General features: G+C 38.2%; 1 long non-coding RNA gene across 1 annotated transcript in view; it reads left to right on the plus strand.

Moving 5' to 3' along the window:
- Positions 1-943: 943 nt before the first annotated feature.
- The window catches only part of LOC108641564, a 77,286-nt gene continuing 53,221 nt past the window's right edge, over positions 944-25,008 (plus strand). The window contains exon 1 of the long non-coding RNA XR_001922096.1: positions 944-1,042. This is a non-coding gene — a long non-coding RNA (uncharacterized LOC108641564). The remainder of the gene's footprint in view (positions 1,043-25,008) is intronic.

Genomic DNA, 25,008 nt, shown 5'->3' on the forward strand with positions numbered 1-25,008 from the left:
GAGTTTGTTTCTGCCCGCTGGTGACTTGGGAGCGTTTTTCCAGGGACACGCACAGTGGGAGCATTCGGGCGCCTTTTCCCGGGGTGGCACGAGCAATTCTTAACTAGGAGAAAGGAGAAGGCGTGTGCGTGCAAAAGCCGGTTTTTCCCCCAGAGCTTGTACTCCGAAACTTCGCTGTTCGGTGAAACCCCTTTTCTGAACACCAGGAAGCTTTGGTTTTTCCAGGAAGGCTTGAATTTTCTATTTTCTCGTGTTTTCAGAAAAGGATTAACGTGAGGGCTCTGGGTACTGCGTGCTTAGGTGTTATTTTGATGTAAATGGTTAATATGTCAGAATCTGCGGTATAGTGCTCAAAGTGCAGTAAGCCTGGAATAAATCGAGTGGTTTTCATTGTATAAAAAAGTTCATTACTTCTACTTGGATATATCTTCCAAATACAAGCAATTTTTTAATTGTATGCATTTCTATATAACCTGTATAAGGTAACTAAGCTGAGCATGGAAATTTTTTCTGTAAAACTATGATCGTATTTCATATGGAAGACCAAATCAGGTTTTTTGTATTTACCAAGTAATTAAGTGCACACGTTTTTGCATTGCCCCTTCAGAAGTCACCTTGCTCTGTCAAGGTTATGATCTGTCCACTAAGCAGCAACGATAACATAAAAATCTGTTAAGCCCAGGGCTGTCTTTGAGAGTTTTAAATGCCTTCTTGGTTTAAATTGAGTTGGGATTGTTTGTTTGTTTGTTTTTTTATTTCTTTCTTCCTCAAACTCATTAGAGAGAAAGATATAAATAACTCAGTTTGAGTATCTTAATGCACCTTTTACAAAGGGGGTGCTTTAGAACGTTTGTATAGAAAAACAAGTGAGCTGAAACATTGTGCTAAGGGGATTTGCAGCATAAAATATGGCTAATTTCTCTTGTATGACTACAGGTGGCAGTGTAGAAGCCAAGAACAAAAATTGGCAGAAATTGTATTCTGTGTGCAAGAATATGAAGAGTGTACTCATGACTAAGCACAGAAACCTGGAAAACCACAGGTATGTGAAGTGATTCATACAACTGCCTATGGTGCTCCCAGTATTTACTGTATCCTGATATTCCTGGCTCAGTAGGTATTTTTGGACCAATTATCACTTAATGTATTCACAGTAAGAGCCTAATCAGAATGTCATGGAAAAAATCTATATTTGATTACTAAAAGGAGCAAAAATACTTTGAAGGCAGTATGTGAGGAGAGGTGGGATTTTCCTACTTTGTTGTGTTGTAACTATATGGAATTGGAGCACTAAATTGCATGAGGGTTCCCCCCCCTTTAAATAAATAGTCTTTGTATTGTATTGATAAACCTAAAAGCACTTATAGGCCTAAATATCCTTGAAAAGGAGAAACTTTAGATGCAATAGAAAGGTTTGTATGTCTAGATGTTTTGGATGTCTTACCAGTACTGGGTTTTTTTATGAGGACTGAAGAATTGAAAGCATGAGGAGAACTACAAAACTAAGATGTTCTTTCAAATAACTGTCCAGTGATGATTTGTATGTCTTTTCAAGGGTTAAATCTTGTAAAATTAAAAAAAAAAGTGACAACAGTGTTTTCAATTAAGAAATAAAAATAAGCAGTATGTAATAGGAGCTCTTGTTTAGTTCTCATATTTCAAAGCAAATGGAAATAGTGGATTATCTTAATAATTATTTGGTCATTAATTAGCAACATTAGAGTAAGGCAAAGCTTTTCTCGTATGTTTACATTGGTGTGCGCAGCCTGTAGACATTAGTCCTGGATCTGGATTCCAGGATTCCTGGGCACCTGTGGAGGGTGAGGCAAACTCATATCTGGAGCTTGAGGATTTTTTAGAACTGATGAGTGGGAAGTTACCGTGGTAAGAAGCGTCAAAGTGGAATTAATGCTGTGATCATGAGTATATTTATACTCTTGCGTTTGGCGGTTCCTATTCTAGTCTAAGAGGGCTTTTTGTCTCAACCCTTAAATTGCTCCTGAGAGGATGTGGTTATATTGCAAATGCCTGCAGATGACCAAGTCACCTCGTGTCAGCTACCCTGCAGTAACTGGCCTTGGGCACAGTTTTAGTTATGCCCAGTTGCAAACTAAGTTGCAGAGAGAGTGATTGATTTTGCTGTTAGAATGGGGCAAAGACTGTACTTACCATAGGCATAACTAACCAACTCTCACTGATAAACTGTTAAATTATAGTAGCTTGGCATCTTGAGATTATGGAATCCAAATAAAAATGATTAATTATTTCTACCCAGTGCTTAAAAAACCAGGAATCCATAGTTCAGGTGCAGTTTTGTGGGCACTCAAGCCCTGAAACTGTAAGCTCTCTATAGAGAAGCTGTATCTCTGTTGGGGAATAATAAGACCCTGGTCTCTGATTGGGATTTTTGGTTGTCATCAGAATACTTTCAAAATAAGGTGTACCTCGAATAGGATACCCTGAAAAGCTTTCTCAATTCTTCAATTAAAAAAAAGCAGGTAGATGGTCTTCAGGCTGTTGTGCAGCAGCAACCTATTCTAAGCATGTTTTCTTGGCTGTCATGTTTTTCTTGTCACCTATTACTTCTGAGTAGGCATCAGCACCATTTTCCACATAGAATAGTAGTTCTTTTATTGTTATATGTTATTGAGCAACAGGGTTAAGCATCCCTCAAAAACTTACATTAATATCTCTGATAAAGTCAGCTGAACTGTTTATGTAGTACAGATCAGCATATGCTTATGGCTTTGTTGAACATTATCTTGTGCTAACACATTTAGAACAGAAAATGAAAATGTCGTTTGTCATTGGTACAAAATTTTAATGGGGTCTTCCATTTCATCAAGTGTTCAAAATATTAAATAAAAAAAATGGTAACTAAGCAGTGTGATGCTCGAGAGTTCAATTTACAGACACTTCTCTGTGCTAATTATGAAGTATTGACAAAAATGAATGAAGCTACTTGTTAAAGCGCCTTTTTCACTGTATAGCAGTTGTGTTCACAAGATGATTCATAACATTCAGCAATTTGTGATGAATTTCTCTGCCATTACAAGAGATTACTGAGTATCTAATGTATTTGCACTACACTGGGTTAGTTTAAATTAGATTTGATGGTGGAAAGGGAACTAGAACCACTTTCTATCAACTGAAAAATCAAGCCTTTTTTATTAATCAGTTAATATTGAATTTCTTTTTACTGTATAGTGCAATTTATCCCTTACAATCAAATGCAAATGTTTAATCATCTTGCCTGTAAATACAGCAGTGACTGTGTGTGTATGGGGAACCTCTCAAGACTTCTTTTGTCAAAAGTTGTGTACATCATAACTAATAAAAGGTAGCAGTCTTGATGTAACTGCAAGTAGAATTCACAGTAGGAAATCTAAATTCAGAGTCTGAAAGTGTGAGGTCCCATTTTGAATCAGCAGGTCTTGGTTATATAGAATCCTCTTTGATTTGGTGAAGGATGTATTTGTAAGTACAGCTCCCATCAACAGTGCAACAGAGGATGCATCTTAGAAAACTGTTTTGTGCTTCTGTTTTGAACTAAAAGTTGTCTGGTTGTGTTCTGTTCTCTTAAGAAAACAGTGCTTGCACAATCACTCGTTTCATGCTATCATAAAGTGGCTGTAATATGTTAGATGATAAAGTATGATTGCCTGGTGGTTATGGGAAATGTCTGTTAATGATACCAGGGTGTTACACAAGAAAATCTAAACTTTTCTCACTCCTTTGTACTTGTATAGGATTGTCTTGAAAGTAGTTTGTGGGAACCTGGAGAATATACTAGACCCATGGATTAAAGAGACTGAATGGAAGGCGGAGAAATTATTAATATTTCACAAAATAAATAAATACTTTAAGCTGTCAGAGGCACCAACCAGTCCAGTATTAAAGACAGATTTTTAGAAAACCACTAGAATGGTTTTAGATTTTTAGAAAATCCCTAGAAAACCATTGTCTGTCAGGAGGATGAGGATAGTCTGAATCAAAGTCTTTGGAGGGGAAGACAAAGTGAAAATGTCAGGTGGAATACACTGACAGTAACCCTAAAACACGAGGAGTGTGTCTGAGACCATTTAGCTTAGAGGCTTTGGCTTCTCAGGCCTAGAGGTTGATATCAGGTCTCTAGTTAGAGAAGAGTAGCATTTACTTACACTCAACAGTATTAATGCAGCTGTTAAACCAAAGGGATAGTTATGACATTGCAAGATGCTTATTGTAGATTAATACAACTGAACTCTTGTGAAAGTCACATGTGAAGTGTAAGTGTAAGGAAATCATCCTTAATTAACAAATGTGTAAAGTAAACCTCCAGGCAGGTATTCCCACTGCTGTCTCTAGGGAGGCTCCCTCTGGCCTTCCATGAGAAGTAGGTTCTGATGTCGGACCACATCAAACCTGTAAAGGAGAAATGACCCTGAAATAAGATCCTGTAGATGAAACCTTGCTCTCAGGGGATGGCCAAGTATCCTTTTGCTCTTTGATTCTAGATGGTAGAGGGACATCTCCTGCCGTGGTGGGGATGCTAAGTGGGGTGCAACTAACTGGATTTATGGTGCTGGAAAGGAGCATACAGTCACCTTCCAACTACATGCCAAGGTGCCTTACAGCAAAAGGAATCTAGACTATCTTTCAGTGCTGGTGACAAAGTGCTGGAAGCAATATCTGAGTTGCTAGATAGAAGGTTAAGAATAAAGACCTATGCAGCATCAGTCTGAAGTGCAATTCCAATAACCTGCATGAGGACAGGCAGAAAGGGCACACAGGTCAAGAAGACACATTTTCTGGGGTTGAAGTACATGGGACAGAAGTTAATGAAGGACATGTAGAAAACAGTGAAGAACTGCCTCAAAAAATTAGGTCCTGTTTAGACAGGAGCACAGAAGAATCTAGGCAGTCAGACTGAAACAGGAGAGTTTTTATGTAAATATTAGAAGACTGGAAAATAAAGTGAGGGGACTGAAAGCTTAATTTTGTGAGTTATTGACAGTATAGGTCTACCATAGAGAAGGTAGCTAGCAGGATGCTGATTAGGGATTTTGTGGAGAACCTGGTAAGAGAAACAGAGGAAAATGCTTGCAGCTGTTGTGGAGAGACTCAGAACAAGTGCATATTCCCTAAAAACTGGTTCTTTGACCCTTCAAAAAGTTTTAAAGAACAATTAGCACGGTTGAGCAGGCTGCAAGGAACAGAAAAATATTCTCCAAAAACATGTCCAAAAATAAAAAAAAAGGGAAAAATCATGCAAATTAAACATAAATTATGCAATAAAACAAGTTAAGGCAGAGAAGCTGTATTGTCATAAATACTCTTTCAGAAATACCAGAAGTGGGAAGGCCACTGGTCCCATAGATAACCAAGATCCAAAAGAACTCAAAGAAGATTGCATCTGTAGCTAAAAGCATGTGGGATATTCATGTTCGTGGTAACAGTGAAGTTGAAGATGCCAGAGGTGATGCCAGGTTTTTTTAAAAAGGCTTCCAAGAAAGCCTCTGGGAAAGAACAGGATGAGTATGACTGGCATTCATACCAGCCAGTTTTCTGGTAAATACAGAAAGAAAACTAAAGCATTCATGGACAATTTGATATACCAGGAAAAAGTCAGAACAGTCTCACAGGTCTGGTAGAGTTCTTTGAAGACACTGCTGAGGTGGTGAGTAACTCTGTGATCTAGCTGATGCAGTACACTTGGGTTTCAGAGTCTTCTGAGAACTACTCACCAAAGGTACTGAGCAAAATGAAACTGCTCTGACATAGGAGGAAATTTTTCTCCTAGACTGATAGTTGGCCAAAAGATGAATAAATGACCTGTTTTCACAGAAGGGACGGACGTCACCAGTAGAGTTGCTCATGGATCTGTGCTAAGTTTAACACCAGTCAGCGTATGCATTAGTGATCTGGAAGAGAGAGTGCAGAATGATTTTAAATTAATGAGGGTAGCATAAGTGAAAGCTAATTATGAAGAACCAAAGAGGGATCTTGTGATGCTTAGTAACTGGGAATGAAGCTTGCTGCTGATACTATGAAGTAATGCATGTGGGGGAGAATAATCCTGCTATTTTTGACCCTGTGAACTATTAGCACTGAAGGAAGCAATGCTGTAGAGAGTTTTATTGTGGTGAATCCAAGTATTGATCAAGTGTTTAGGACTGGTCAAACAATTAAAAAAAAATAGGGAAGAATGGGCTCACAGAACAGAAATCTGCTATGCCAATCCATAAACTGCCTGTGCTTTTGTCTTGACCTCTGGGTACAGTTCTGATCTCCATATTTAAAGAAGGGTGAGGAAAAAAAGAGAGATAACAGAACTGGAAATGGGTGGCAGTGATAATAAAGAGCAATTAAATAGATTGAGAATCTTCAGCCTGGCTAAAGATGAAAATGATAAAAGTCTACATAGTAGTGTAATGGAAAAAATGAACAGGGAATGCTCATTAAGTGTCTCTTGTAGTACAAGACCCAGAGGGGATCAAATAAAATTATCAAGTGACAGATTCAGAACAAGTAAAAGGTTGTATTTTTTTCATAGTGCACAGTTTAGCTGTGAGCCACTGTATATACTGAAGGATTATCTGGGTGTGAATATCCAGTGCAAAAACATCAACTCTTGCTTAGAAGAACACAAAACCCAGTCCCTGGAGACTGCAGAGGGATCCTGAAGTGCATCCCTGCAAGCTTTTCTTGTCCTAGTGCTCTTCCCCAGACTTCTGCTCTCAGTTTTTGCTAAAGACACAGTATGGGGATAGATATATCTCTGGTCTGACTGAATATGGCTATTAGTATGTAAAATGAAGAGAAATTGAAGTCCCCTAAAGAAAGTGCTGACCATATGCCACTCCAGATGCATAGCAAATACTGGTGCAGAACACATGTTGAGAAGGACAGGTTTCTGTTGTTTTCTTGGGCCTAACAACTTCCCAAAGAAAAAAATATTCAGTTTTGCTTTGAAGACTGTATCAGTTCTTATTATACCACGTTTTAGTGCTATGGTTTAGTTGATATGGTGATGATTGGTCAAAGGTTGGACTCTGTGCAAGGGAGTTAAGATTCTTTGTTCTGAAGTGTCAGTATTCAGCTTTAATTCTGTTCTTGCTCAAAGTAACTTGGGCATTTGTTATCCCTTGCAGTTTATCTTCAAGTGGACTAAATTAAAAAACCTACGTGCCAAAATAAATTGGAAAAGTTGGGGACAGACTTAAGCACTTTATTATGTGACTACCTGTATAACAAAATGAAAAATACAGTGTTGAGTCATGAACATGGAAGATGAAATCTCTTTTCCTATAGATATGGTGAGATTACACTTAGGTTCATTCCTTACCCACATGAACAGTCACTAATGTTGTATTAGACTTGAACTGAATAAGGACTTGGAGAAAATAGGTTGTTAAGAACAGAGGATGACTCGACTGTTAGACATGAAAATGTGATTTAAATATTAAAAGTATGCAGAAGTTATGAAACAAGGATTAGGCAGTCCTCCAACCCAGTAACAAATGAAATGAAAGAAGAGTCTCCCAGTGGTAAATCTTATGAACTTGCATGAACACAACCAACTCTGAAGGAACAGAATCAGGACAAACACAGTGCTGTACCCTACAAGGAGTTACAGGAATGGATGTGGCAGTGTACACAAAGGTTAACTCTAACCCAGGAATATTAGTTTCCTTGGGTTCCTGGGGTCAGTACAATAAATAAGCTTCCCCAGGGGGTGATAAGGAGCACCCCAAGATGGTTTCTGCTCTGAATTACCCTTTAGGTGAGGTTTTCTCTGTCCACACTGGCTACAGAATGATGAGGGAGACAAAGCAGACTGGCCTCCCTAAGTCAAAGCTGGCTTTTGAATGTACCCATTCTATATGCTGCTGTCAGATCTGATTTTTCTAGAGGTTTTAGTAGGTTACTTTTTTTCCCAGTGGTACCAAGATAAAAATACATAGGAGACAATACTAGCTAAACCCACTTGCAAAATTTTCATGAAGAGATGACTGTCTCATAGTTCTTAAAGTTCAGATTGTCCCACAGAGTTTTCTATAGTTGCCTGACAAAGGTAAGAGCTGTATTTTTAAAGTAAGACTAAAATACTTTTCTGTTTAAGCAAAAAAAAAAAAAAAAAGTAAAATATTTTTCTGAAATAAAAAGATGAATCACAAAAAGAGATCATATGGAGCTTTTTACATAACAAAAGTTAGGCAACAGACCCTGTTTGAAAGAAGGGGTTAATTATGTACCCCACCAAACACCCCCCAAGACCCTTTTCTTTCTCAAGAATGGGAGAAGAATCAGTCCTGTCATTAGCTCAGTTATTTTGATGATTTCCTTGAATGCTCTTCAGTTTTCCTATTTGTTCAACAACAGCAAAACAGACTTCTAAGAGCAATTTCTTCATTTTATTTTTCTATAATGGAATATTATACCAAAAGAAAAAAAAAGTGTAGGAAAAGTCTTGTTTTTCTCTTTCTTGTGTAATTAATGTAGTGAAGTAGTTGAAGGTGAACCACTGTCAGTCTGACATCAAAAAATACTCAGGTCAGCACAGATGACAGTAAGTTTTGATTTTTCTGTAAAAGTAGTTTGTTATCAAGCACTCTGGAACTGAGCTTCACTGGTAACATACTCGGAGGGTTAGACTTTCACATCTATTTAAAACCATATTTTAAAACGTAGTACATGGTCTTAAATAGACAAGAGGATGCACCAGCCATAGCATCCTTCTCAAGCAACATCTAATTCCAATGTTATCTCAGAAACTTTACACTGCTGTATATTTTTTTAATTGAATGAAATTGGTTCTTTGGAAGCTATTTCAGTTATACTTTCCTAATGCAAAATCATCCAAGGAGGCAGGTTTTATATTTCAGTATTATGAAGGTCCTACATATGTACCTTTTCTTTCCCTTTTTAATATCAACTGGACTTGGTGTATTTTTGTTCTTGCTTTGGGGAGGGTGGCAGGCTCTGTAGTTATTCTCTAATGCTTTACAAATAGTTGACTGTACTTGTTAGTTTTTATCTGTATGGTTCCTAGTGTTCCTGATGATTGAGGTGGTTGTGCACTCTATAATGAAAATAATAATAATTCTGTAGTCAAAATGAAAGTCACATGCTGTACTTGACTCAGATTATATGAAGCCTGTGTTGCTCACAAAGAAAGTTGTGAATTCTTATGAAACCTTTGATAAAATGGGAGCCAGAGCCCCAAGCAAACCAAAAAACTGCTTATCAGGTCTCTGTTGAGCCCAGTGGCGAGGGACAGACGCACTTCTGACATCACCTCCTACAGCCCTGCATCCTGCTGGCTCCTGAGAATGCAAAGAAATTGTAAGTCCTGTAATTTTGGAGACTGAAACTGTTGCTAGTTTGCTTTTTCTCCTTTTAGATATGCCTTCTTTTATGGTTTTATTTTTGAATCATCTTTTTCTTTGCTTCTCAGCAATTTTACCTTTAATCATCAAATCATCACACAAATTTTATAGTATTTTAGGTTTGGTTTTTTTTTATTAAGTTTTCATTTATCTTGGTGTTCCTGAACCTTGTAAACATTGTCTTCCTGGTTCCTTTACTTCATACACAAATAATTTCTAATTGGAATGAATATTAAATACATACATATAATCAATTATTAAATATATAGAGAGAGGTAATAGTTTTATCCCCATTGACCCAAACTGGTTAATTTTATGAAGTTTAAAGAAGTGTTTGCTTTGGACTGGGCTACTCTAAGTGGTAGTGTGCTGTGTCAGTTTTCTTAGGGCAAATGCCTTGTGAGGTTATTCAGTTTAACACTTTTTTACCCTATCAGATAAAGATTTATATGATCCATTACAGAGACCAAGCCAGTGCTGGCAACTTCTTAAACCATGTTATCTGAAATGCTTGCCAGTGTTGGCATTTGCCTGCTAAACTTTGAATCTCTTAAAGATTTTGTCAACTGTGGTGAAGATGCTTTTGAATAGGGGGTTTCTCTTGAATGGCTTGTGATTTCTAAGACGGGAGCATAAGTAGCTCATAAACTCTGTTGTATGCCTGGTTTAATGTAAAATGTTTTGTGGCGAGGTGGTGGTTGGAAAAATCCAAAGACCAAGACACGAGAGTCTTGTGATTCTTCTTCATCAGCTTGATGTTTCTTAACTTTTAACTCCCAAAGAAAAGAATGCTTGGGGGGGGACCTCACTGCTCTCTACAACGACCTGAAAGGAGGTTGTAGGCTGGTGGGAGTACCTGTCTATTTTCCCAAGTAACAAGCACTAGGACAGGAAGAAGTGGCCTCAAGTTGCACCAGGGGATGTTTAGATTGGATATTAGGAAAAAAAATGTCATGGAAAAGGTGGTCAGGTGTTGGAGCAGGCTACCCAGGGAAGTGGTGGAGTCACTGCCCCTGGAGGTATTTAAAAGATGTGTAGATGTGGCACTTGGGGACATGGTTCAGTGGTGAACTTGGCAGTGTTAGGTTAACATTGGACTTCATGATTTTAAAGGTCTTTTCCAGCCTGCATGATTCTATGATTCTATGAATTTGTTGCGAAATATCTTGTGATTGTTTTATTTCACAAAGTCTGTGTAAAGAAACGCTTCCCCCCATCCTCTGTAGAAAATTTCCACCTAAAAAAGAATTGCTCTGCATTTGTGGGGCTGGGGCCTGGGTGAGAATGGTAGTAGTGCTTGTAATGAGTTTTGAAGCCTTCAGAAGGTAGCAGTCATTCCAAGAAGCCTGATATAGGTCCTTTGATTCAGCAAAACTTAGAAAGCTCATAAGAATTTGAAGCCAGATGGATTACTTACTTACTTACTTAAATTTATGATTTATGGCTGGTTCAACAATTACTTTGAGTTTTATTTCATTTTAATGATTCAAATTAGAAGATTAAAAGAAAGCTTTGTGCCACTGAAATTTCCTTTTGTTTTACTTTTCATTAATTATATAATGTCTTGAAACACAGAGAAAAGCTCATCAAACATATGGATGATACAAAGCTGGGAAAATGGAAAATTCTTACGTAACAAGAATTAAATCAAACTTAGCTGCAAGGCTTTTGGGGAGTGGTATGGTGTAAAGAATGAAGTTTTAGAAAGAAAAATAAGTGTAAAAAGCACAGACATTAAGTACCTTGGAGAGCAGTGGCACTCAGGTAAGAATTTTGTATCCAGCAGTAGAGGTTAAGTTGTTCAGTGGGAAAGAATGTGTGCCTAGATTTTGTGTCCATCAAGTTCTTTGCAGTCAGAGATTATTACAAAAAACTATCAAAAGCTTCAGGGAATAAAAAAAACCCAAAAAGTTAGTCCAGGCGAAAGACATAATGGCTGAATAACTAAACAGGTATTATTTAAAAAGTGTTGAACAATAATTTTGTCAAATGTGTCATTGCACGTGATTCCACTTTCGCATCTGAATTTTTACTGCTGCCTACAAGCTGAGGGTGTTTTTCCTGTTATTTTTCAGTGGTCGTGCTCTGCCAAAATATGTCCATCTAATTGTCCTCATTTGCACTGGGGAATATTTTATTGAGAAAATTTTATGGATCTGCAACCCTCAAATTTGGTATTTTGTGCAGAAGTGTATCAGAACTGATAAAAAGTTTTCTCTCTTAGACCAAATGTTTCTGAAATAGCAAAGGACTTTCCTTGGCTGCCAGTGGTGTATTTTCTTGTTTATGTGAGGAAAGAAATATTGCTGTCTTGTTAATAAAGTTCATGGATGTTTTTGTTGCCTGCTCTAGTTGTCTCAAAGGTTCTGTCACCTTTTCCATCTCCAGCCTGTTTTAGTCTAAGACCCTTAAGAAGAAGCTTCTCTTTCCTTATTTTACAAGCTGATTGCAGTTACCATTTAGTCACCTTGGTTTTCCACCTGCTCTGCTGATAAAGACATGTGGCCTGCATGGCACCTTGAAAATCTAGCACGTTTTTCTTCTTTCAAAGCAGTCACTTTACTGTGATTTTTTTTTTTTTTTTTTTTTTTTTACACTGAATGTTAATCTCTCTCAAGCTGTTTTTACTGAAATGTTAGTTATTATCACCCTTTTCCTCCCACTCTGATGAATCCGTTTTATGCTCCCACTTTGTCAGGCAAGACTTTCCCACTCCTCCTCTAGGCAGCATTATTTTCTGGAGTATTCATTGAAGGGCATTAGCTTTGATGACTTTGGTGGGGCATTCACAAAGGCTGTCTTTAGTCTAGTTGGGATCACTGACTGTGTTTCCTCCCTGGCTGATGGAAAATGATTGGGGTTTCCAGGGCAATTCTGAGTTTCTAAGTTGGGCTTTTTCTCTGAATTGCCCTCCAGAGAAAGCCTCTGACTCCTGCAGCTGCAGCAAGTTTTGATTTGATGGTCACTGGTGGATCTCCCTGCCCATGGGAGCTGGGTGTATTGGGAAAGGGGAAATAAGATGAATGATTCAGAACAACACCTTTTTGTCAGATTACAGGGCCTGGGTGTTTATGTTGGCTTAAAATGTGTATACTTGATACAAAATGTACCCTGCAAGTGTTCCAGTGCTTCAGCTGTTTTTCCATTTTCAGTGACTTTTGGAAAGCAGAGAATCCAAAGAGTTTAGCTGGGATTTTCTCAGGGTGTCTTTCATATAATTGTACTGCAAATACTTGCTGGCTGGTATCACTGACTTTATAATACACTCATTAATTTTCATCATAGTTCTAAAAAACCTGTCCTGTTTTGCCGTGTAGGAAACTGTACTTTTATCCTGCCTGAATTGAAGAGATTTTTGAAGCTGGTACATGGTTAAGATATTATGTGGTGCTGTTACAAAGTTGACAGTAATAAATTAATTTCAGCTCAAGAACTTCAGTTCTCCTAGTACGTTTCCATCTTTGTTGTTGTTCTGGAAAAAGCTGAGACTTTTATGGAGACGAAGTTACCTTAGAGACCTTTGTGTGGTTGCATGAGATCCGCTTCCAGGCTATATTAAATCAATAGTTATTGTTTGCTGCCAAGGATATACGTGATGCTTCACAGTGTATAGATTTTGGGACTTTTAGAAGTAAATGGTGTCTCTGCTCTCAAGTAGCTTTTTGTAGAATAAGAAAGACACCAGACAAGAGATAAAGCCTTTGCTGTGCACTGTTTTGCTTTCTCTTAGCTCATTGTTTTCTGTTTCCCATCATATTCGTTATCCCGTCTCATTCAGAAAGTTTACCTCAAATCTATATACTTGTGTATTTTAAAGGTGAATTTCAAACTCAGAAATATTTGTAATATTTCTGTTGCTTGTATCTCATGCAATGCAAGTGGAAACCCACTGCTGAATCCCGAGATTGATTAATTTAATTATATTTCTCAGTTTTTAATGTGAGTGGGTTTAATACTTGCACTTCTTGACCTTGCTGTTCTTTTACCTGTTTTTCCCCCCTGCATTTCTACATGTATTTTCATTTTCTTTTTTTATGCTTTCATTTTCAATGTTAATTTTTCTACACATACTAGAAGACGACTGAGGGTGGCAGAAGTATGTGAAGATGTGTGAGGCATAGAATTAAATTGTTTATTTGATGTTGTTAATTTGCTTAATCCTGTACCTAAAATCTGAGTGTGGAAGAAGACCGTGGGGAATTCCTTTAAAAAGTGACACAAAAGCAGGGAAGAAAGTTAGCAGACAGTGATTAATTACTTCATTGTAAAAGGGGAGCTTTTTGTATCTCCTCTTGGGTTGAAATGAGTTGCCATATGTCGAGAAGGTAGAGACTGGCAGTAGTCTTTCCTGTCTTACTAAGTTGTGACATCAGGAAATAACTAAATTTACCACGGGGAGTTTACCTAAGTAACCACAACCTTTTACTAATATGTTAACTTTGTCCTCACATACAAATTTTGAAAAAAAAAATGCCAGTACTCAGTGTGTCACTGATGGGAAGTAAAAGGCAATATTTTGGTCATAATTGGTAGGAGGCGAGACTGACATTCACATGAATTTTCCACAATTAGAGAATGAGCAGCAAGTATTTCATAGAAATTAAATTATTTCTTAAAATTTCTGTTATGCTAACCTGGCATTTGAAAATGCTGGTGCTTAATGCTGAGTCTTTAAAAGTGTTTTCCTTTAAATAGGATACTCATTATTTGTTTAAAATGTTTAATGTTTTCTTTAGATTTCAGTCTTCGGCTTTAGCACAGCCCTCAGAATCTTGTTTTCAAGACCAGAAAGATCCTCATGCTGTTTTTTAAAACCTCCTGCATGCCAAAGGACACAGCAATGTGCTCAGCAATGATTCTGCTATGTTCAGCATCTTGCAAAAACTTAAGGGGGTGACAAAGAATCCATCACTTAGCCTGGTACTCTGTTCAAACAAATGATACTCACCGATAATTTATACAGACTTAAATCCTTAAGTCTCACTTGAAGACACTTCGCTTTTATCCCTTAAATCACCTGGGGCTTTTTCTGTTTCTTCTCCACTTTATTTAGCACCTTCTGCACACACTTCCAGTGTCTGTGTATTCCAGTATTGATCGCACCTTGCACAGAAAAAGCATGAAGACTTTTTTTCTGTTACATGTCTGGGGATTGCCCCAATCCTCCTTTTCCATAACACAAGGCACACCTTAAGTGATTTCTTCAGTGATCTGACACCTCCATGAGAGCGGCTGCTATCCAGGTTACAGTCCCAGGTTTCAAATATGCACCAACTTTGTGTGTTCTTAGAGTAGTATGGCCTTGTTTTACATCAGTTTGCTTTCACTGTCTGTTATTTGTGTCTGCAGCTGGAATTTTGTGGAAATGCCAGGCCTGACTGGAGATATATAGGGTTTTATATATATATATATATATACACACACACACACACATATACACACACACACATATATAAATATATATGACACTGCTTATATAGGGTGTCTGAGTCTTGTAACACTCCTTTAGACCTGATTCTACTGTGTGAGTCTTAAGAGTAAGAAAACTGTCCTAAACTGTGTTTTCTCTAACTCATTGCATTTTTTAATTATTTAAAAATGAGTCATGTACATGTACACTTGCTTATCGTTATGCTTCGCAATGAAGTCGAACTGTACTTTCCTCTTACGTAGGGAAAAACTAGAAAAATTTTACTTTGTTTTTTTTCTACACACTCTTAAGACCTTTTGGGAACTCCCCTGTTCCCAGTTTGCCCTTCTGTAATCTGTTTCTGTCTTTCTGTTGAGTTAGATTTTTATTTGTTTTCCTAAGTTAGAGGACATTCCTGCAGGCTGTTGCTCCTTTCTTCTGTGATCCTGACCACCTGCAGTCACACATTTGGAGTGTGGGTATGGGGACTTGCCTTGTCTGCAGGGACAGGTTTATCTGGAGACTGTGGAGGGATGAGAGCTACAGTGCTTGGCATTCAGGCTCTGTTTTGCCTCATGGCTTGCAGTCATCGGGAGGGGAAAGAGTTAAAATGCCTGTTTGTTATTTCATGCCTCTTGTTCGTGTCTGATACATAAACTGTGTTTTGGGATGCTGTTCTATGAAGTAACTCCATGTGTCCAGTGCCTTGGAATAAACCAGGGTTATGATCTATATTTATAGAACCACATTCTGGACCCTTTCAAAACCTGCTCAGAGCTGCTTACAAGTAAAATAACTCTCTTATAAAGTTCTGGTTTACTGAAATGATTTTGTAAATATAATGTCATCTTATATTAAAGCAGGAGTTCATTTCTTCCACAAGTCCTTCACCTCCTAGTTGATCTTGGCAGATCTTTCTGAAACCCATGTCTGGTAGTTTGTAACTAAACACAGGCAGACTAAACCAGGCCTTCCAAAGCTCCTTCTCTCATATGAGTAGTTTAGTATGTCTTCCCCTGACTCTGTCATGGTTGATGGCAACTGTAGGTAAATAGGTCCTGGAGACTCTTAACTGTGCAGTGCCCTCCAAGTCCTAGCAAAACTGTCTCAGAAATTTGGGAGGAGAAGCAAGCAGCATTTCTTTCCTGACAACATGAGATGAAATGTTAGCTTTTCCGTGGATGAGGTTGGAACTGTTGCTCTGTTTTGGACAACTGACAAGTCAGGATCATCACAGAGCTGCTCAACTTTCTTCACACATGTGCTTTCTGTCCACTTAAACCCCATTTTTTAGCCTCTTACATGTTGTACTGATGATCAGATTTGCCAGGCACTAAATATTCCTGGTGTGTGGTGGTTCCCTGTAATAAGGTGTGCTGCTAGAAAAAGCCCTGTAGAGCTTCGGCCTGAAGACTTTTTTCATACAAAAACATATTCTGTATTCCTCTCCAATATAAACTAGTCTCGGGCTGCTCAGCTGCTGAAGTCTATATGTGGCTATTCATGTGATCCTCTTTCCCAAAGGCTTCTTCAGTGCAGACTGTGGATTTGGAGACAGCACCCTGTTAATTGCTGCTGTTTTCCCTGAAGTCCCTCAGTTACCACTCTGTGTTGCTCCTCAGGAAACACTATGGCTGCACATGGGTTGTCACCACCAGCATAATTCAGTTTGTGTAGGTCCCTTCCTTATCTGTGCATGAATTGTTGCTGGGAATAACTACAAGTGGTGTGAATTATCCAAGCTGTAATTGCCCATTCCTGGCCCTTGACTTCCCATCCCAGAAGGTAGGTGAGGATACAAATCAGGTTGTGTATCAAATGTTCAAAAAAACCCTGATGCTTCAAGGGAGAATCCAGGCAAATGCACGGTTGTGTTTGCTCATGGGAATTTGTGGTGCTATGATGTGCAGAGCCTTCATCTGCAAATGAAAGATGATGCTGTTGGGGGTCTCACAAGGTGTACATGGGGCTGAGGAAGGAGGTGTAATGTCATGGTGTTTGGCATGTCTTTGTGTGTGGAGCTTTGGGAGGCTGGAGTTTTTGCCTGTGCTTCTCAGCCAATCCACTTTGTTAGGTGGCCACAAATGCTGGTCCTTGAGGAAGTGTTAGAAACTGGAGAATCGAGTTACATTGAGAAAATGTGACTCCTTTGTCTCTCCCCCCGAGTTGCTTAACCTAGCAAACCAATCTTTTTTTGATGGGTGGGGGAGTTTAGAACCCCCACATAGGCTGCATTTGTGCTTTATTTTCACCCTTTGGAGAAAGGGAGCAGAGTTGCAAAGCAAGAAATGGAGGGAGCTGGGGAGGGACAAAGAGATGCACAGCAGAGGTCCATCATGCAGGGCATGTTCAGGTGAGATGACCCAGAGTGAGACTAAGCAAGGCACAAGGTAATCTGCTATGTGTGGGGACCACAGCAGTACTGACATGGTGTAGTGGGTCTTCCTCTTACTGTATAGTTTATCTGTGTGTGTGCAGAAGGGCAGGCCACAGGCAAAAGAAAAGGAGAACTTACCTTTCTCAGCAGCTGAAGGATGTGTAGGTAACCCAGCTATAGATAAATGCAATTTCTAGAGGAGAGGGCAGTGGAAAAGGATAATAACAAACAATAGAGTGAGAGTACATGATCAACTCCTACAGTGTTAAATTGACTTTAAAATAAAAATATGCACTTTGAGTTATGTTTCTTGGAGTTTTTGAGATTTAAGTGTGCAAGGCTTAAGGCTAGATACTTAATACTGGAACTCAAAACTAAAAATGGAGTGGAGGTGTGAAAGGTCCAGCATGGTTGTGACTAAGGTGGGATTCATCTACAGACAAGTGAGGCCTCTGAAAGCAGAAAACCAGCTGCACAGAGTTGAATGGGTTGCTTCAGGTGAAATTCAGTAGAATACATTTAAAAATAGTGAACATGTTGATTTTTTTTTTTGGCAAAACGAAGAGCTTGTTTTGCTGCTAAATGTTTATATTCATGGCGGGTGCAGAGGAATCACACTATTGTAAACGTCATGAAAAACAGGGGAACAATGTAGATCTGGACTGTTATTCCCAATTGGTTTTTTCTTTTTTTTGTGTTCCCTGGTACATGCTAAAAATATTTTCAATATCTTAACAACTGCATTGTTATGAAATATGGCATGTCTTTGTTTTGTTTTCAGCTGTGTCATTCTTGCATTACATTTTGTTCCATTTGCTCTCCTCAGTTGTGATGTGAAGTCATTTTCTTTTGTCAGTTTTAGGCCTAATTGCCCTGACTCCAGAACTGCACTGTGCACCACTTGGAAGAAGTTATTTCTTTTGTTCTGCCTCAAAAAAACCCCAGCCCGTGTGTTGGGGAATATGGAGGTATTTGGTTGTGAAAGTGTCTTCTGATTGGCAGAGAGGGGCAGAAAATAGGGTAAAAATAAAGGCAGCTAAGCCTCTTAAAAGGTAGAAAACTTGAGGTTGAAGAAGGACTGGTATTTTGCATATTACTGTGTAGTAGCGCATTTTCTCTTAAATGCACCATTGTATCCCATTGATTTTAACCATAGAATGTAATGCATGGATAAGGCAGACCTCATGCTTGTCCAAGCCTCTGGCAACCTCCTAAGCTCCTTGTAGCAGAGGAGGATGGTGAATGAAGATGGGCTGCAGTTCTGATTCACAAGTCAAGTGCAAGCAGCAAAACAGGCAAGAAATAGGGCGAGGCTTGCTGTGAGCACAGGAAAGGGAAACATTAAGTCAGGCTGGTAATGAGGACAAGATGGCAGAAGGTGAGGGACAAGCATGGGGAGGTTGGATGCTGCTGCTTTCCAGAACATTGCCTGAAACACAAGATTTCTGGGTTCCTCTTTCTCTTCTAGCACTGCAAAAGATGATACTCAGACACTGGCTTTGGCTTCTTGATTGAATCAAGCAACAGAGCTGAGCCTTAATGCTCTTAGTGTGTCTCTCAGGTGAGCAGTTGTCCATAGGTTGCCACAAGAAAAAAAGGAATTTGTCTGCCTGGCTTGATTACTTTTTTTCCCTCCCATAAAGTCGAGGAAACTTTGCATGTACACAATGCACTTCAAAAGACATGTTAAGGTGGCAAAGCCAGGCCACCAGAACTGGGAAGTGCAGAAATGAAGGTTGCATATGTTACTTTAATTCTGTTTTCTTGGATGTATGTGCTGGTGTAAAATCTAATAAATGTTAAGTATTGTGATTTGGGGTTTTCTGGTGTTTGTCTTTTGTTTGTTTGGGTTTTTTCCCCCTGGAATTAAACGCCATCATTTCATCACAGGTGTGTTTTAGGGTGAATCAGGGATATGTAGTTAATAAGATGTTCACAGAGATGGTTCAGTGGGATAGTTTGTTAGCACAAAGCTGTAACAGACATTTGTCTGCCCTAGGCAACCTTCTCTTCCCAGGGGTTCCTGCCATCGTGTCCAACTCCCCTCTTTTGGGCAACAGCGCTTGTGGCAACAGCAGCCTCTGGGACTTAACATATGTTTAGTGCCCTTCCTTAGAAAACTCCTAGAGGTAGGGTGTTCCCTGCTTTGTACCCTAGCAGTGAGCCAGCAGTGTGGCAGCTGTTCCTGGCTCCACACCATTTTCTCCTGTACTCCAGAGGAGGTGCTGGGCTCTGTGGGCAGCCCTCATTTATCGTTTTGAAGTAGCCAGGATCCCACTAATGGTGCATGTGCTGTGCTCTGAGAACATCTCATCTCTAAATCTCTCCTTGTCACACGAGGGGGAAAGTGTGATTGACAAGGCACTGGACAAGGACAGAGAAGGGTCTCATGGCTGAGACGTCAGGTGGTATGAGAGGGAGCTGAATTCTGGCACTGCTGCCTGTACCAGAGTTCCTGCCCGAGGCTGTCATTTTGTGGCCAGCTGCTCAAATGCTGGTACGTGTCTTGTTTTCGGGATTTCCAAATCAACTCCAGGAGCCACATGGTCATTCAAAGCCAGTTTTAGATGATTTGCTCCGAGGAATTCAATAAAAGGCACAACCACCGTTAAGGAGTAATAGGGAATGAGACTTAACTATTGGATAGATTACGTGAGACTGGAAGAATCGGACAGCCTGAGGTCTGGAACGATCTAGTGTTTGAATTTTTTAATTTTCAATTCCAGGTCAAACATAACTTGCTGAGATTCCACTTCTCTCCCTCCCTCCCCCCTAGTTTTTTATATTTCCCCAGAGAGCAGTGCACTTAAATAGAAGTGATTGAAACAAAAAAGGCAATAGATGTGTCAGTTAATCTATAGCTCTTTTCTATATTAAGTTAGTTTTAAATAGCATTAAAGGCTCAGTTTAGTGAAGCACTTAGTAAGGCATCTAACGGCATATTTGAATTGAGGCCAGGATTGATAAAGTTGGATACTGTGTGATAATACATTCTAATAGGAGCACTGCATCCACAATGGTTAATGTGTATGTCCCAAACAGGGCTGTGTCTTCCTTCTGATGCACGTTTCAAAGCTGCTTGAATTGTGTGTTTGATTCTCACTTTCCAAAAAGAATGGGATACAAACAGATTTTTTTCAAGTGATGGATTTATAATTAAAAAATATTATTTAGTTTCCCAAAATAGCTGGGGTCTGTCACAGAGCTCACTCTCCTTGATTCCTTTAGCGCTTCTTTATTTTTCCAGTGGTTATTGGATCATTTGCTGTCCCTGTATGAGATCCAGTTACAGCAGGTTTTCTGAAAGAGGGTTCTGAGACTTGAGAAAATTGGAAAGGAAAATCATTCTTTAAGTAGACTAACATTAAAGCAATACTCATCCTTAATTTACGGGGAAGTATGTAAATTGCATCTGGATGGTCACTGTAATGAGGCCTTTACAATTAAAACCAAGATACTATTTGCTAGTTAAAAAAAAAAAAAAAAACAAAAAAGAAAACCAAACCCACAAAAAATATTACAGATAAGACTTTCACGTCTTCCAAAAGACAGACCTCTCTGGAAGTTATCCTCTTAAAAAAAGGGATAAATATTAAAAGTCTCCAAAACACATGAAATAAGAATAAGAAAGGGAAACTTCTTGCAAGGAAAAATGAATGTCATTAAGGACCTATCTATAGAAGAAGCACAAGACGTACCTAAAATATTAAGCAAATTTTTGAAGTCTTGCTACAGTCATGTCAACCTGAACTATCGTAAACAGAAACAAAATTAAAAGATATGTTGTTTTAACCTGACATTTCGTTGGAAAAATATTGACTTCATTTTGTATTTAATTCCTGCAAAAGTTCTCAAAGTTATTACTTGTGGTTGGGGCAAGAACACCTTGGCAAAATGTTCTTATTTAAAAATATTGTAAATCCTTTATAAGCTTACAGGAAATAATAACAGATTTAAAAAACACATTTTCCTTAGCCTTGTGAATTGTGTTATAATTTCAAATTTAAAATTAATCTCAATTACTCCATTTTCTTTAGGTCTCTCTGTAAATCTCATGAAGAGTCAGAAAACTCCCCACTTTTCTAAATGAGGATGGTGACTTCTAGAGAACAGTGTCTTTAAGAGATGATAAAACAACCAGAGTGTGTACATTCAAAGCAAAACAGCTTTTATAGCAAGGAAGAGTATATTTGATTATTTTAGAGTAAAATGTAATTGCATTTGTTGTTAAGAGACCAATGAAGTGGATACCTTCAAAATTCCCTGATTAGAGAGAATGTCATTTCCCACCGTACCCTCATAAAATTAAATGAAGCAAGTAATATTTGGTTTTCATGATGCATTTGATCAACATGTTAAAAAACATTATTTGAGTTAGAATTTAATAAAACTATTGCCACCTTCATTTTTGGAAAGAGAAAATTTTATCTCCTTTTCTCCATATTCATGATCCTCATTTGAAGGATTCTGTTTGGAAATCCTGCCACAAATTGAGCATAACAGCTGATTAAGTACAAAGTAGTATTGTACTGTGCAGTGATAGGGCACTTTGCTCTGCTGGTTTCAACAGTCTTAATTTTGAGATGCTCTGGTGACAAAATGATGTTTTTGTATCTCTGCTAATCTTTTAGTGAACAGAGATTCACAAATTTATGAGACAGAGACACGAATTTATGACTAATCTTCATAAAATTTACTTAGCCAAGTACCAGAATTACAAAACATAAGTTTCTTTTGTCCTTTTCTACAGATGTTATGGTAAAAGCAATTAAATACCTTTATCTCCTTTCTATGTCCTAGTCTGGACTCTTGTTTTCCGTATGCATAAAGATCTAACTCCATTTTATTAAAAAAAAAAAACAAAAACAAAAACAACACACAAAAAAACCCCCAAAAAAGCAAAACAAAACAAAAACCAAACCAAACCAAACAAAAAACCAACAAAAAAACAAAACAAAAAACCAAACCAACAAAAACCAAACAAAAAACCAAAACATACCCACAGGCAACAATGGTGTCAAGATTTAATTTTTTTTTTTTCATCAGGAATGTGTTTCTATATTTCTATACTGGACCATCTGGCTAGACTATATTCCTCTAGTGTGGCCTCCCAACTGGCTCATAGTTTTAGAGGAATTGCTTATGTATAGATATCTGGTGTGTCCATAAATTAGAATATAAATATGACTATGCTATAACCAAGATTTAAAACAGTAGGGTAATCTGTAGTCTTTCCTCTCCTTCCTGGAATAATGTTTCTATAAAAATTATTTTACACCATTGTTTTATTTTTGTAGCATTTTAGATTCAAAAAAGTGCTAGGTAGCTGATACTGGCTTAGTGAGTAACCTTTCCTTTTTATTTTCATTTTTTGCCAGCTCTCACAAATATATTAAGTAATTTGAATTTTTGTCTGATACATATCCCTTATGTTTTATTTTTATGTGTATATATACATAAAAGTATGGGATATGTGTGTATATATATTAAAAATATGGGGGAGATATATATATATATAAAAATATATGGAGAAGGGTGTACATATATATACACATATATTTGATACCTGTCCAACTTCATCTGGTTATTTCTGTTGTTGTGACTGAGACAAAAATTATTTTTTTTTCTTCAATGGTAATGCCCCCTCTCAGTAGGTGATTTGTACTTGTAGTTGTCCTGTGTATCTAATTCCTCTTCTGGAATTCCCCTGATAGAGAACACACGAAGGGAGTATCACTGGGTGATTCATATGGAAAAATAATGAGTGAGGGTAGAATTTTGACACAGAAGTCCATGGCAAAAGCCCCTGTTGGCTGCAGTGGGATGGGAGGTTGCACAGTAATACACCAGTGTATTAAATTACTGTTGCTCCCACATGTTCCTCGTGCTGCTTCACTGACTGTAACTTACTGTACAGCTTATGAAAACTAACTCACTTAGTAGCAAAATTCAGCTAAATCTCAAAGTGTATTAGTGCTTTTGTTGTCAGTATTATGCAGCAACTTCAAGCACTATTAAAAAGGTGTTGAACAAAGTTCAGCCTAAGTTAGTTTTAAGTGGGGTTTTTCAGCAGTTTGTTCTGTCATGTGCTTTTCCAATTTAGAAAAAAATTGTTTCTCTTCAGTTACAGCTTCAGCAGTAAATAGTGATCAAGAAAAGCATTGACATCAAGTCAGCTCAGCCTTGAGAAGCTTAATCGCATTACATGATGAGTGGTGAAATAATACAAGGAATTTGGGATCGTTTGACTTGGTCTTGCTGTACTTCTGATGCACATCCTTCTGCAAATATGCACACATGTAGGTCGCTAGCGTGGCTTACTTGGGTGGTATTACAAATTTATGCACATGACTAGGATCAGCCCTCTGTACTGTGACTTCTGTAGGGCGAGCATTTAGATCTCAAATTTAAAGCTTATGTCTCAGGCCTTGCAGAATTGGTGCTGCATTTGTAAACCTGCAGCCCAGCTGGTGGAGTGTAGAAGGCATAGCTGGTGTGTTCCTCTGCATGACTTCAGGTAAAAATGGGGGGTGGATCTGAAGAATGAGCTTAATGTTGTGTTGTGAGTCCAGTGAATGACGGTGAGAGGTCACAAAGCTCCTTTTTGTCTGAGGAGATTCTGATGCGTTATTGCTCTGCAGAAAATGACAAAACTGGAAGGCAGCATCTAGAATGTAAACATCTCATATATGTGGTATTATAAATATCACACATATGGTGGTGTTATGCTTTTAAATACTCAGTTTATTAAGAACATAGGTATTAATCTTGTTTTGAAAATGTAAAGCCGCATACTTGGTAGTTTACAGATACACCAGTTTTGCTAAAAGTTGCCAAGAAGAAGTTGACAGTTTGGGCTGAGGATTGCTGTGGTTGCTATGTGCAAAAGCCTAGAACAAACCAGCGGGAAATAATACCAGGGTGGGAAGGTATTGCTATGGTTACAGAGTATTTTCTTTAAAGGAGAGGTGGATAACGCAGCAAGAATCACTGAAACTTAGGTAATAATGTATTATACAAAAGGAAAAAAGACTGAAAGATAATCACTGTCTTCTGATCTTAATGCCATTTTGTTAGTTTCCAGCAAAGAGGGATTTAATTAAAATAGGTATAATTTGTGAAAGCTTTGTTAGAAAAGTATCCTTAGCTTTTATTTTTTTAAAAGTGGAATGCCAGCACAATATCTTGCATATTTTGGCTTCGTCTCTTTTGTTTTTTAAAACAAAAAAGATATTTTTTTTTGTCAAGTGGATTAAGAGGTCTTTTAAAAATAATAAAAGTGTAATTATACACAAATAGTTTGGTTCATATAAACTTTTAAGACAGGCTTTCAGAACATTAAAAACTCTGAAATAGCTGCATTTTGCAAAAATATATGTAATACAAAATGACTACAAAATAAAATACAATAAAAATTGTAATAAATAACAAAAGCCTGCTTTAAGTGGTGCTGTAAATCTGAACTGTAAAATTAGTCAAGGAAACATCCTTTTTCACTTATAGACATCCTCCAGGATTTAGTTGTGATCACCTCTGTTGGTTTGCTCCTGAAAATCAGGACCTAGAAGGTCACTGTACAGCCCAGAGTCGTGTCTAGCTGGTGTGGTCAGGACCATGCCCACTTCACCCTGCCCCACCAGCTGTTCACAAGTGCTCTGCAGGGAAAGGTGGGGCTGGGAACCTGGGTTGGCTGCCAGTTGCCCACCAAAGCCGCTTCCTCACTCCCCTCCTCAGCTGGACAGAGGAGAGAAATTATAATGAAAGATTTATGAGTAATTATGAGATAAGGACAGGGAGAAATCACTGTCATGAGCAGTCTGGTGGGAGGGACGGGACAGACCTGTGCTCTT

This window comes from Manacus vitellinus, unplaced genomic scaffold (assembly GCF_001715985.3).
Source record: "Manacus vitellinus isolate BGI_N305 unplaced genomic scaffold, ASM171598v3 scaffold_7_pilon, whole genome shotgun sequence".
Lineage (NCBI taxonomy): Eukaryota > Metazoa > Chordata > Aves > Passeriformes > Pipridae > Manacus > Manacus vitellinus.